This window comes from Galeopterus variegatus, unplaced genomic scaffold (assembly GCF_000696425.1).
Source record: "Galeopterus variegatus unplaced genomic scaffold, G_variegatus-3.0.2 Scaffold208, whole genome shotgun sequence".
Lineage (NCBI taxonomy): Eukaryota > Metazoa > Chordata > Mammalia > Dermoptera > Cynocephalidae > Galeopterus > Galeopterus variegatus.
Window position 1 is genome coordinate 676777 of NW_007726319.1, and position 15116 is coordinate 691892.

Here is a 15116-nt window from a genome sequence, read left to right on the forward strand (position 1 = left end):
CCGCTCACTGGCTGAGCGAGGGGCGGGAGCAACCCCGAGGGTTGCGATCCCGTGGCCGTGGCCGGTCCCGGCCCGGTACGGGCGCGACACTGAGGGGTGCGATCCGTTGCCGGTCACGAAAAAAAGACAAAAAGGAAAAAAAAAAAAAAAAAAGAATAATATTTACATTTGTTAAACAGTTGGTGTGTGCTGGGCGATCTCCTAAGTGCCAACCTGCTTTTCTAGCTGAGAGCCTGACCAGGACAGACAAGACATTCCAGACAATGACTGTTTCTGCTGTGAAAGACCTTGGCTTTGAGCCTCTTCGTTCGCACTAATCCAGTAATGCATATCCTTATGTGGCTTATTTTCTGGCCTACTTAAAGGGCATTAGAAGTATTTGTTTCCATGATCAGACCACAACATGAGGAAAAATGTGAGTCTTCTGGAACAGTAAACTGTTGAAGACTCTGTCAACTATTCTCCTGTGCTTGCTTCTCGTCCCATTCTGGAAGCTTTCAGGCCCACTGGGGAACAACGGACTGCTGAGTGAAAGGTGAGTTGAGCCGTTCCTAGTTCATACGATTCCTCCCCTGCCTAGTGTCTCTTAACTCTGCAAAGCCCAAGCACCTCTAATTAGCTGAGTCAGATCTAAGTTTACCTCTTTGCATTTTACTTTAAGAATAACTCTAAAGATATGCACTCCTATAAAACTTTACATAAATGATAAAATATGATCATATTATATATATTGTATTTTTACTTGAGGCAAACTTTTAAAAATTTATTTTCTCTTTTATGACTCCCATCTCTGCAACCTCCCCGTCTCCATCTGTCATATCAGTCCCCTTCCCCATCACCTCCCAGGCAATCCTGTTAACAACCTTTATAATCATAGACCAACATAGGTACATGTAAGATTCGTTTTATCACTGTTTATGATCATCTTCTGCACACTTTTCTGTGTCTTGCTTTTCTCACATAATAGCATTTTATAGAAATCCCTTCAAGCAAATTGGTACAGTTCTAATTAATTTTTTTAATGGCTTCATACTCTCTGGTGATGTGTATTTCACTGTGATTTCTTTTTTTTAACCCATTCTTCCACTGATGGGCATTTACATTGTTTCCAGGTGTGGCTGCCACTATGACTGTTCTGTGGTAAACATCCTTGGACACATGTCCATTCTTATGGGTGCTTTTCTAGCTATGGGATAATTTCTTAGGAATAAGTTGCTGGGTAGAACAGTATTTATTTTTATTTTAATGTATTTAATAGATATTGACAAATTACTTTCCTAAATGGCCATAGTAGTCACTCTTCCTCATATCCCTTCTATTATGGACTGAATTGTGTCCCCTGCTGTCCCCCCACCACTCCAAATTCCTATGTTGAAGCTCTAATCTCCAATCCGACTATATTCGGAAATAGGGCCTTTAAAGAGGCAATTAAGGATAAGTGAGTTCATAAGGGTGGGGTCCTAATCCAATAAGACCATTGTTCTTAAAAAAGAGAAAGAGACACCAAGGTTGTGTGCCAAGAGAAAAGGCCATGTGATGACACAGTAAGAAGGTGACCTTTTGCAAGCCAAGGACTCAGGAGAAACCAAACCTGCCAGCACCTCGATCTTGGAATTCCAGCTTCCAGAACGGTGAGAAAATGAATTTCTGATATTTTAGCCTCCCAGTCTACGGTATTTTGTTATGGCAGCCAGGGAGAGGTTAGTAAAAATGAACAAGGGCTGCAGATGGAGGGGCCTCCCAAAGCCCTTTGAGAGGTACAGGCCGGAGGCCGGGGAGTGCTGAGCCATAGTGGCCGTGGCATGAGGACGCAGCTCAGGACTAGCTAGGAATACATGATGGGCAAGACAGAGTCCTCACCTTCAAGTACTCTGCAGGCTAGTAGGAGCCAGGGTGCCCAGATGGAAGCAAGTTCTGCCCATCCCTGCAAGTCAAGTGCACACTGACTTCTGTTAATCGAAATTCATGGGACTTCATTGTTTTGGACCATGATCCTGCATTAGGCCCAACAGACAAGACCAAGTCAGAACAGAGTCACTCATGCTAGGTGCCAAATAATCAAAATAAACTTTAAAATGGACCAGTTTTCCAAATAAACAGGAGATTCACAGCAACGAATCAGAAGGGACCCTATACCTGAGCCAGCATAATAGGAAGTCCCCTCTGCTTTGACCCTGTAAGGAAAGTAACTATGAAATGACCAATCTGCTTATTTTTCCCTGCTTCTGTTTCTTGAGTCCTTTTCTGCCCATAAGACCCACCTCCTGTGCTCAGCTTGTCAGAGTATCTTTTCTAAATCTTTAAATGGGATTCTGCCCAATTCATGAATGTCTAATAAAAGTCAATTAGATCTTTAAACTCAATTTCTTGACATTTTGTTTTTTAATGTTTCCTTCTGTGAATGTTGTGCACAAGTCTCTTAGGGTAGTTGTGAGGGCCCCAGGAGAGTGTTGCTGTGGCCACATCTATTTCTGGAGGGCTGTAGCAAGGGAAGTGGCCAGGTCATGGACCAGACATGAACATAGTAATGGGTTTATGTTTTGGACCTGCAAGGAATGCCCTGGCAGCTACCACCCAGCTGGAATCAAAGGCCCTCATTCTGAGGTTCTTTCATTCCCTTTCTCTTCAACATTTTTGGAAACTCCTGTCAAGGAAGGGAAATTGCCAGAGAAAAAACCTTGATATTTGTCTGGAGCTTACAGTTTACAAACCACCTTCAAATTGATTATTTCATGTGATTCCTTCCTACAAAGCCTTATCCCACGCATAAGGATTATTTGCCTCAACTGCCAGACTCCTATTTGCCAAAGGGCACACAGATAGTAAAATATAGCTGTTTTTATGACAAGCCTAACTTATGTTCTATCTCCCAACAGCTTTGCCAAGGAGTTTATGTTCTTTTACTGGATTGCCCTGGAGCAGGAGTTTACAAATTCTGCTTTGAAAAGACCCAGGGATTCGAAGAATGTGCCTCAAGGCCCCCACGTTAAGAGGGATAAGGAGGTGTTTGGAGAGAAGAGGACTGAGACTCCTGTGCCCAATTCAAGCACAGCGACCTCACTTTCCTCAGTGCAATGACATCGGTAGAAAGGATGCTGTAGGGGTGGTTTGGGGAGGAGGGACAACTGCAATTCTAGGGTAATAGAAGGAAAAAGAAGTAGGACTGTGTCTTATTCATTTTTTAATCCCCAGCTTATGGCTCCGCACAGGTGCTCAATTAATGTCTTTGGAAAGAATATTTGGAAGGGGAAAGAAGAACTCAGTTAGGGTTGTTTAGGGGTGGAGCAGAGATAGTCAATGGAATGGAACTGAAAAGTCAGCTAAAAGTTTTGTAAGGTCCATGTTTTTATAAAAACTTGGATTTTTGAAAAGCAATGTATTTGTAAACTTGGGTTAGCCAAAACTCTGATGATGAAGTGGATTAGTACTGTAATGCAAAGTCATTTTTAGGGATTTTGCTTTCTCCCAGTGCAATACAATTTTATTTCTATGCCCAGAGGTGGAAGAGGTGGAGAAATATAGGTCAAGGAAGCTGAAAAACCCTTCTTTCCCTGTCTTATCTGAGTGTCCTGCAGAAACTGCCACTTGTGGGAAAACTAAGAAAGAGCAGGATTAGTCCCTGGCCATCAGTGACGAGGGGTTTGAGACTTGGAAGATTCAGAATTTTTTCCCATCAACCATCCACAGATGTATTGTCTATTCACAGATATTTATGTCTATTCAAGCCTGGGTAGGGGTGAAAGGAACTTTCCTTCTGCCCTTTGAAGGTTCAATAATTTGAGTCTCTGGAATAAACTGACAGTAGAAAGATTAACAGGAGAAAAAGCATACAAATTTATATGTGCAAACACACAGATCACCACAAAATAAAAGACTCAAAGAAGTGCTGAATGGTTAAAATTTAAATAGCATTTTGAGCTACAGAAAAAAATAGGGATTGGAGGCTCCCAGAGGGTGGTGGTGACAAGCCATGGGAGGTGAGGGAAGAGCTGTCCTACAAGCAAAGGCTGTCTTATTATACAGATAAAGTCTCTCAGGTGGCAGCCCTCAGACAGGTGAGAAGTCTGTCTAGGTATGGCATCCTGGGAGTGGCGACCTTTATTATCCTCTCCTGTGATATGAGTTCATCTTATCTGGTTAATATATAGATTCCAGGGAGGGTGATCATAACAATCACATTCTTTTTGGAGGAACTTCCCTTAGTCCAATAAAGGAAACTTTGGAGAAAACCCCTCCCTTAACTTCAAGTGGTAAGATATAGGGGCCGGGAGTGGGGCAGGAGAAGGTTGGAGAGATCTTGAGTCTCCCTTAGTTCAAAGCACTCAGCATGCCAAAGGGCCATTCTTTGGGGCATCGTTTTCTGAGCGCCAACACCTGGATGCAGGAACATCCACTCCCCAGTATGCTGCGCTTTTCACCACCACTGTCATCTCTTCATCTCAGCCAGGAACATCTGCTGTGCCCCTAAAGTGCCCCAGACTCATGTAGCAGGGAAATAGCTGGCACAAGGTGGGAAGGTTATCTGCCTGTTTGCTGTTGGACCCACTCCCCACCTTCCCCTGCTATGGTCTGTACTGCTGGGGCTGGCCCCTACCAACTACACTTCCCAGGCTCCCCTGCCCATTTGCTTCTAGTTAGGTTGAAACAGCAGGAGGTATGGATGGAAGAAAAGGAAAACTTAGCAATACACCAGCACACACTCCACCTCCTCCCCACCTTCCCAACCCCCAACAACGCTGCCTTTCCAGCCTTTTCTTGGTCAGTGGCTACACGGAGATATAGGTGACCACATTTCCTTTTTGGACCCAGGTCTGCCATGCAGCTCCTGATCTGCTTCTAGCTTCACACTCCCCTACCATGACCTTTTGCCTGTGGGTGCAACCATGGGACCCCTCAGGTGGCCCCATACACGGCCCCTCCTCCAGAGTTCCAGCTCACAGTTCCTGGTTCCGGTGACTCAGTCTCCATCCTTTGTTCCTCCAGCCCTAGGAGTAGTAGTGGCTTCCTGCTGTTGTTAATCTCTGGGTTGCCTCATTCTCCCCTGGTTTCAGTTCTTATAACACCCTCTAACTAGCCTGCTGTATTAAATTCTTTCTGTGAAACTCCCTGCCCTGGAGTCTTCTTTCTTGACTGCATGCACCCTAAAACACAGGAGTTAACTAACCCAGTAAGAGTTCTCTGCTAACTTGGTCATGTCTCTTTCCATTCTCTGACAAACACTGTAAATCCATCCTTTCTGCTCCTTGAATTATGGGCACACACTCCTTAAACACCCACCTGTCTTTTGCAGTATTGATTGAGCTCCCTGGCAGGGGCTTTGTACCAGAATTCCTCTCTCCAAGGGTTCGCAGAAACAGAAGGCAACCGAGGAAGACCATCTCAAGTAGAGATTAGCTTAATTTGCTTTCTTTCCATTTCTCAAATATTTGCTTAAGGGATCAGGACAGAGTTTAAACTGTATCTATTGCTTTAGCCATTTAACAATTACTTGACAGTATTAAATGCATCAAAAGGTCTGTCTCCCTTAGTAAGGAAGTAGAAGTAAAAAGCATCTCAAATCAGGACGTTTTGGCCTTGTTTCTGTGCTGCAGACCCTTCCCCACTCCCCAATCTCAGATTTCTCCTTCTTTCTTCCAGCTGAACCAGCAATTCTGCTGTTCAGAACTCCCTTGGTCATGCAATAGTCAAAAAAACAACAGTAACAACAAGGAATATGTGCTTTCTTGGGACTCTCTGAATATGATTTTTTTTCTTAGAGAAGTTGTGCAAGAATCCCTTCTTCTGGCTCTGCATATGTGCCTGTGTGCGGCCTCACCATCCTGAGAATATGAACCTTCAGACGATCACCACCAGCTAAGAGCTGGAGCACCAGGGGGTGTGGTAGTGCTCAGAGGAGGCCACGCAGTTGGTTTTGTGTTTGGAGAAAATGTTTCTTATTTAATTAATATTGGATACATGCCCAGAATTAAGGTCAATCTTGAAAAAGATGTTTTTTTAAATGTAAAAATCATCCATAGAGTTTGCTTTCTTGTTGAAAAAACAAACAAATACATAAAATCATCAATGCAGAACTTTATATGACTTAATAATAGCAAAAACAATAATAATAAATAGCAAAGACAGCAGTGCTGTAAGCAGAGTGAAGGGTTGATCTCACAGGACAGAGACTGGGGGACCTGAGGGCAGACCAGCAACATTTGCTTATTTTCAAATGGGGATAAAATGGATAGAGACACACCAACACCTGCGTTGGGGAACTGCATAGAGAACGAGTTTGTATTAATCACAACTTCAGAGATTAAAAGTGTCAGAAACAATTCAAACCATCAAGCTGAGTGGAAGGTATGGGTTCAGATAACCGTGAGAGAGCTAGGGCAGAAGAGCCTCGGGCACACCCAGGTTCAGGAACTAAAGCAAAGGCATTCGTGTTCTGCAACTCTCTGCTCGTTCTGTTGCCATGTTGGTCTTGCTCTCTCTCCCTACAGCTTTCTTCGGGTGTCAGGGCACAGGAGCATCAGCACCAGTGACACCAGCTTCACGCCATCCCAGTTCTGGAGGACCCAAGATGGAAGAGAGGACCTACAGGTAGAAATTTAGTAGAAGGACTTGATTGGCTGGGTTTGGGTGATGTATTTATCCACTAAGCCAATCACAGTGGCTGGGGTGAGGCGATTGTGATTGGCCGGGACTGAGTCCTGTGTCCAGGTGTTGGGTCAGGGAGCTGAGTTCTGCAATTCATACGCCTGTCCCAATTCCACTTAGCTGAAGAGTGGGAACCAGATGCCTGGCAGATGTCCACTGGAAAGACAGGGAAGGACTGAGACACTGGTGACAGGGCAAGCCCAAGTGTGTGGATGGAACCTGCAGTCACTTTAAGGAAAAGGAACCAGGATTGGCCTGAGATGCTGGTGGTATTGGGGATAGTGCGTGAGGAGAGGCAGAGAACCTATAACCAGCGTGGGCTCTGATAGCATTGCCCCTTTCAGCTGGGGTTTGAGGTGGGAAACTGCATCTGGAGGTGGTTTTCTTAATCCTTCACCCGATGGGAGTGGTCGCCCTGCACATGGGGAATCACACCCCGTGGTAACAGCAGGGAAATCGGGCCGTGAGACAGTAGACTCAAGGCAGATTGTTTATGAGGAAATGGATTCTGGCTGCTCCTTGGATAACCCTGAGAAGAACTTTGGAAGGAGAGCGTGGAGCGGTGTGTTTGCCATGGGCTCCACCTGGAGACATTGACATTACACCTGTGGGACAGGACTAAAGCTAGGGCTGCAGAGAACTAGCAGACCCAGCATTTCTTCATCTCCAACCTCCTCTCCCTTACCCCCTCCCAGCTAGACCCTGACTCCACTGCCCACCCCACCCCCAATCTCCAGCGGGCAGCTAATAATAGTATTTATGACTACCTGTATGGAGTATTTCCTACGTGCTAAATTCTTAACATACATTATCTGACAGTATCTCTGTGATGGTAAATATTTTCTCCACTTATCGGATTAGAGTACAGGATCCCTGAGTCTCAGGATGTCCTTGCCACAAGTCTCTCTTAATGGTTTTCTGATCTTTCTCCTTTTAGCCCAACATCCCATCTCTTTTCTGTAGACAGGGCCTGCTTTAAAACAGCTCTTTTCTTCAGGGAGAACAAGGGTATGCTAAAGTTCTATTAGCATTCAGCAAACACTGGGGCCCATCCCCAACGCTGGCATAGAAAAGTCCAACATTCTGAATCCCCATCTCCAGAGGAGCCAGCCTGTGGGAAAGCTAACTTTCGGCATAGAAGAAAGCTTCGGACAGACATTTCTGTTCTCGAGCTCATTCTGGCAGTGTCATCAAGGACAGCTTGGTGAATATAAAAGGTTTTCTTTTTTTTTTTTTTTTTTAAAGATGACCGGTAAGGGGATCTTAACCCTTGGCTTGGTGTTGTCAGCACCACGCTCTCCCAGTGAGCAAACCGGCCATCCCTATATGGGATCCGAACCCGTGGCCTTGGTGTTAACAGCACCACACTCTCCCGAGTGAGCCACAGGCCGGCCCTATAAAAGGTTTTCAAAGCCTATAACAAGCCATACTGCCCTAGAGGAGTGTGTGTGTGTGTGTGTGTGTGTGTCCATGCACACATGTACGTGCTAGAGAGAAAAAGAGAGACAGACAGATGCGTATGAGTATGACACAGATTTTTCTTATAATTATTGAAATGTTTTCATCATTTCAGAGACTGCGTTAAATTTAAGAGGAATCTGTTCAGTAGCAGCATTTCCAGGAGAGGGTGATGCTCAGGTAAAGTCCAGGATCTGCAGAGACACTGCCCTCTTGGGAAGGTTACTCTCTGAAAAGTTGTGGGTGCACATGCCCTACTGCCTCATGCAACCAGATGCCCTGAGAGGGGGATGCCGTGGTTATCAAGCAGAGCCTGGTGAGACCACCAGAGAAGCTCATCTCTTCACATGGGACACCAATGCACCACCTTCTTACTGTGAAGTGTCTTCAGATCACTGCTGGTACTTCCAACTGTAAATTGATCCCTGTCCGAAGCTTGGCCAGTCTCTTAGGTCTACCTAGGGTATTGACCACCACGAGAACAGTGGTCGCAACTGGTAGTGTGTATCAGAACCATGTAGAGAACTTATACAAACACAGCTGCCTGGGCCCTACTCCAGACATTGAATCTGAATTGCTGGGGTGGGGCTCAGGCAAATATTTATTTTGAAACCCCAGAGATGATTTTGTTGTAGTTTTGTTTTATCATTATACAATGTAAACATTTTTGTGGCCCTTTACCAATTTCTCCCTAACCATCCCCCTTCCCACCTCTAGTGCCCTCAGTTCTTTTCTCTCCTTTTGAAAGTTCAAGGAATTATTGTGATTGTTGTATCTTTCTTTCTCCAGAGGTGATTTTGTTGAACACCTTGACAAGAATGAGTCTGCCACGAGTTAGTCTGCCACAGTTCTATGGATGCTGGCAGAACACATGAGACTCCAGGGTCAGAGACAAAGGACTTCATTACTTATAGCACAGCAAGTAGCATAAGCTTCATGTTCAGGTTGGTTCTCCTTGTCCCTCAAGTACTACAGGGTCATGCAGTGGCACAAGTAGATACTGAGCATAGTGCTTTCCACTGTACAGGTCGGGAAAGCCACCAAATGAGGGCAAACCACCCCCTAACCACCCCCCCAGCATATCCTTTACCCAAACCCTGGGTGTAGAGGCAAGGGACCCTGGGCATCCAACTAAGTCAGGTGCTAAGTTAAAACACCCAAGAGTCCCAATTTCGGGGGGGCCAGGGGAAAGGGCAGAGTGCAACTGCCAGGCTCCAGCAGTAATGGAAAAATGAAAAAGATGTGAGAGCTGGGGGAGAGGATGCCCCAGAATGCCCAAACTTCAACAGACCCGTGGTAGCCGGTAGCCATAATGAGGCAGTGGTGGGAACAGAGAAGAGGAACTTGTTTCTCTTTTGCTTTTGCTCTGGTGGAATCATACGCAGTTGCAGCAAACATTTTTCCACCCACCTGCCTGTTCTGGTGTGTATATTTAGTGACATCACTTGCGTTTCTCCAACAGTCTTCCGTGTGTGTATTTAAACACCAGAGGTTCAGATGCACATAACTCCTAACAGAAATATGTTTACGCCAGACAGAGTGAACACTTGAGCCCAGGACAGAGCATCCGTGGCCTTGGGCTGCTGGAAGTCGGGCGGTGCTCTGCAGCGGGGCTCCCCATTCACCAGCATTGTGGACTTAAAGATTGCTTGTGGGCTGCTTGCAGGGATGACCATGACGATGATCATGATCATGAGCCCATGGACCAGTTTTAACTGCTGCCTACTTTAAAGTTAAGAAATACATGATGGTGGTTTGTTCCTTGTACTGGCCAACTGCAAAGCAAACAAACAAACAAAAAAAACCCATGATGGACGGAACTAAATTTAGTAGCACTGAGCTACAGGAAATTGGCTGCTGACTGCTTGCTGGCCAGCTTACATGCAGTTCTTAGAACGACTCTGAGATTTTTGTGTTGTTGAAGGAGGAAGAGAAGGAGAAGGAGGAAGTAAACCCAGGAAAACATTGCCTGGCCTCCAGTAGCTAGTGGATGGTGGTAATGGATGATTTTCTCCAGACACGAATAGGAATCACTGGTATGGGCATGGAGAAGGAGGCTCTAGAACAAAAGAGATAAGACAAGCATGACCCATTTTCTTTTTTTTTTTTTCCTTTTTGTCTTTTTTACTGACCGGTAACAGGATCACAACCCTCAGTGTCGCACCCATACCGGGGACCAGCAACAGGATCGCAACCCTCGGTGTTGCGCCCGCACCGCGCTCAGCCAGTGAGCGGGAACCGGTCTCCACATGGGATCCAAACCCTCGGCGGGAGCGCCGCCACACTCCCAAGCGGCGCACTCTCCAGTGCGCCACCGGGCCGGCCCAAGCATGACCCATTTTCAAGGAATCGTGAAAAGTACTGATACAGGGGTTGAGAATCTTGGACTTTATTTGCTAGGTAAGGAAATGCTGTAATCAGCAGGATTTCTTACCCTCATCATCATTGACATTTAAAACCAGATAATTCTTTGCTGTGGGGTGCTGTCCCGTGGGGAGCTGCACTGTGGGATGCTTGGCAGCATTCTTGGTCTCTATGCCCTTGATGCCAGTAGCACACCCTCTAGTAGTTACCATTGAAAATATCTTCAGACATTACCAAAGGCCCCCTGGGAGAATCAAAACCCTGGTAGTGATGCACTGAGCTAAGCAGGGGGAAAGGCAGACACCACAGAGCAGTAGGCAGAGAAGATCCCTAAACAAGAGAAGAAAAGTCAGGCTAAAGGCAACTCATGCAGGGAGAGATTGTCCTCCTCCAGAGAAAAGGGCTGGACTTGGGGAGCAACAACCACAGAGGTTCCTGATTTCAGGCAGTCTCAGTGCCTGTCATTGTCATATCAGGATGCGGCAGGGCCACTCACCTGTTGGCTAGACCTGCACCTGAGTCTCCCCCAAAGTCAGGGAGATGCCAGTGCCCTCTGGGACCCTTTTATCTAGAGAGCACTTTCTTCAAGGCATCCCAAGGGAAATTGGAATTCCTCTTTAGCAGATCTCTGAATTTTTTTTTTCCTGTCATGCTAGTTACCTCTGTTCACAAGGAAAGCATCTAGAGAGCAGAGAGGTAAGGGGCGAGCCCCTAGTAGCAGACTATCAACCTCTCACTGGAATCCTGAGGTGTAGCTACATCTGAACCCTCTCCCTGGGTCTCTGTAGAGATTTTAGAAACCTCTGAGTTCTAGGAAAGGGAGAATGTGATGATGGACCATGCGGCATTTAGAAACTTTTTCCGAAGAAACAGGATGTTGTCATGAGAGACTCTGTCCTCATTAGCCCTTGTTAATGTCAATGTTTGTCTGAGGAACGCACCCTTGGAACTATGTTGAAGAGTGATTCAAGCAATGATTCAGCCTTCTTTTCCCTAACTTTACTTGTTGGAAGCAGACAGGTAGGTGTCTAGCTCAGACTCTCAAACATGGAACAAATGAGTCACCAGGATGAATCCCCATCATAGCACAGCAGAGGATATGCACCACACCATGGAGGTGACTTGGGGCTCAGGCTGTGTGTTCTGGAGGGACTACATCCTACCCTCATTACCCACAGATGACCATGAGAACAAATGAAAGAATATATGAGAAAGCGCTTCATGGGCCCCAAATTGTCAAGTGAATATTGGTTATTATGGGCCCAATTCCACATGCTCTACAAATGGCACTTTTATGTTAATAAAACATCTGTGTTTCAATGGGAGAAGTGATAGGGTTACTTTAACTGCTGATAAGAAAATAACATGCCTACAAGAGAGCCTGGCTTTAAGGGATTCAAACAGTTTGCAAACAGGCCTGGGCTCCCTGCCAGAGCAGGCAGGCACTTTCCCGGTATTCCAAGCCTTGCGGCAGTTCAAGGGACAGCAATTCAAAGCCATGCCAACCCTCTTCTAAAAATACAAAAAGTCCCTGGGGGGGGTCCTGGGCAAACACCCAGCTGACCTTTGATGCTGGGACCAACTGTGGGAGGTCCACACACTAGCAGAGACAAATGAGTTGGAACTCAACTTCTTTCTGCCCTTCCTGTTGGATCTGATCAAGTTAGAAAGGCCTTGGCAACATTCTGAAACCACGTCTTCTGTGGTAGATTACTTGCAAAGATGGCTACAACAACCCTCCCCCTTCCTCACACGGCTAAGTGTTCCTGTCCTCTCCTCAAGAGCAGGAATCTGGGGTGGCTGCGACTTGGTTTGACCAATGCAATACAGCGGAAGTGATGTTGCATAATGTCTAAGGTTAGACGTTGTGGCTGCTGTTCGTGCTCTTTGAATCGCCCCTGACATCATTTAATGAAGCTCACTCTAGAGCCCTTAATAAGACACCACGTGGACAGAGCGGTCCTGATACCTGTATTAACCATGTCTGTTATTTTTTGTATTCTGATGCTTTGAAATCTGGGACCTGGCTGACCCTGGAGGTCCTACTCCTTCCTGGGGTTAGCCGCTTCTTAGAGAGAGTAAACAACCTGCCCAGGGGCGTGCCTTCATAAGCAAACCAACAAACTCAGAGGACCCCCCTCCACCCCTGCTCACCACCTCCTCTATCAGCTTTCCGAAGGGCTCTCACACTCCATAGGGCCACTAACCATCTGCCCTAGTCACCCCAGGGCCAGATACCAGACAACTAGAGACTGCTGAAATTACTCAAACTAGCCAATCCTAAACCTGCTCACCTTGCCTGGCCCATTTCTTCCCATGGAAACCACAATAAAGTCTCCTGCCCAGGTTTTCCCTCAGTCCCTCTGCCTCCTGACTGACCCCAGTGCTTCCCATGTGGCCGTGCATGACATGGCATGCTCTCTTCTCTTGGCATCTGAGAATACAACAAACTGTCTTTTCAATGGCAGTCATCTCCCAATCTGTTGGCTTCACCACACCTGAATAGTAATAAAACCTAGACTTTAAAACACTACCACATGGAGAGAAGGGCCCAGGTGTCCCTGCCTCCCAGCCATGCCCATCCACCCGCTGGCCCCAGCTGAATACAGCCACATGAGAGAGCCTAGATTAGATCAGCAGATGAAACTCGTAGTTGTTGGAATCATGAGGACAAGTCATTGTTTTAAGTCACTAAGTTTAGGGGTCATTTGTCATGCAGCAGTAGCTAACTGAAATACCCTTCACCTTATAACTTTGGTGTTTCAGTGTTTGTGGTCTAAAATCATTGGTGTAGGTGCTTAACTAAGATTTCTCCGTGGCAAATCCAGATGGGCCATTTTATAGGTAAATGCAAATTTTCTTATTGATCTTTGCTTTATGAAGAGATATTTACTTAGCTCCTCCCATAAGCAACAGATTATGCTTTCCAGGTAAAGCCCTCCAGGCAAGGGCCAAGTGGCTCACCTCTGCCTAACATAATCCTTAGCTTTCCCATGTATAAGGGGACTTCAAAAAGCTCATGGAAAGATTTGCACTCTCTTTCAATTCCATTTTTCCATGAACCTTTTGAAGTGCCCTTGTACAACTGAAACTTGCTAACCCCATCCCCAGTAGAAGATCCAAGGCACTTAGGACCTTGGATTCCTGGAAGAGGAGCTGGCATGGACTGAGCAGACCTCTCACCTGTCCATCTGGGCTTACCTGCTCCGTTCTCCATTTCTGAGATGCTGTAACTCCTTCAACACAGGTGAGATGGGTGATGTCCTGCCCTGCACTGTGTTGTCTTCTGCTCCAAGTGTACTTCTCTTCTACTCACCCAGTGGGCTCACTCCTTCAGGAGAGCAGCCAAGCTACCTAGCAAAACATCCTTCACATACTAGCTGTTCTAGAAACATTTTTGCTTAATTGGTTTCTGTAGCCCCTGATTTCTTTGCTAGGCACCAGTTCACTGCTCTGAAGACTGGGCCTGCACTGACCTGATAGTGGGCGGTCAAGTGCTCATATTAAAATGTAAGTCATATTATAATGCTCCCCTGCCCAAAGCCTCTGCTGGCTAGCTCCCTCCCCGTCTCTTAACCCCCACCCCCCACCCCTGCACACTGTAACCATAAGGGCTTTTGCACTATCCTTTCCTCTGCCTGGAACCTGCTTACTTTGGGTATCCACATGGCTTACTCCCCAAGTGTCTACTCAAATGTCACTTGTCAGTATGGCTCCCCCACCCCCACTGCACCCCTGCACTCCCCGTCTTATTTCCTTCCTTTGTGTCCACAGCTGTTTTTCTCCATCATTGTCTGCCATACCATAGATCTACGTGTTTGTTTGTTGTTGGTCTCCTCCCATCATTACGTAAACGTCCAATAGGGCAGAGATTTGGGTGTGTTCACTGCTTGTGTTTCTAGTGCCTAGGCCAGAGCACGTAGTAGGGATTCAACTACTACAGATAAGCGAATGAACACATGAAGGGGAAGCTGGGCTCCTGGGACCTGTGTTGTCCCATTCATGCTTGTTCTTTGTGCCACAACCTGTGGCTGTTCTGCGCACAGCCTTCTCTGTGTCACACAGGGCATCAGCCACCTGCATCAGCCACCCACAGCATTCACCCGCAGCAGCCACAGGGGGGCACCCACACCATGGTCAGCTCATCCAGTGTGTCCATGACAGAGCTCCTGACCCACAGAGCATTCACGGGAAAGGGGTCTCTTAAGTGATGTCTATGGGGAGACTGGAAAGAGGGTTTTGCACACACCATTTGGCCACACTTTTCAAAATTTCCCTTTAAACATCTTTTTATTTTTCCAAAGTCCTTTCCCAGCATCCCTACTTATTCCTCCAGGATCCTCCCAGGAAGCCTCTCTGTTCCCCAGACCCAGTAGATGCTGCCCCCAACTCTGGGCCTTCCCCAAGAGCAGCACCGACTGCACTGCCCACCCCCACAGCCACTGGCTTTTAAGCAGCGCCATGACAGGGACAGTGTTCTCAGTGTCCAGCGCAGTCCGGGGGTGCAGTTCATATTTAATGAACGCCCGTCGAATGGATGAATGAGTACATGAATGAACGAAGCAGAAGAAACACGTTGGGATCTGTGAAGTTAGACTTATGGGAATGACTATTAGAAGGAATTTGAGTTACAGAATTCACCCTCGTGAGCC

General features: G+C 46.5%; 1 pseudogene; it reads right to left on the reverse strand.

Annotated features, from left to right (window-relative positions):
* Nucleotides 1-9794, reverse strand: part of LOC103584988 — an 11683-nt pseudogene extending 1889 nt beyond the window's left edge.
* Between the last annotated feature and the right edge of the window lie 5322 nt (nucleotides 9795-15116).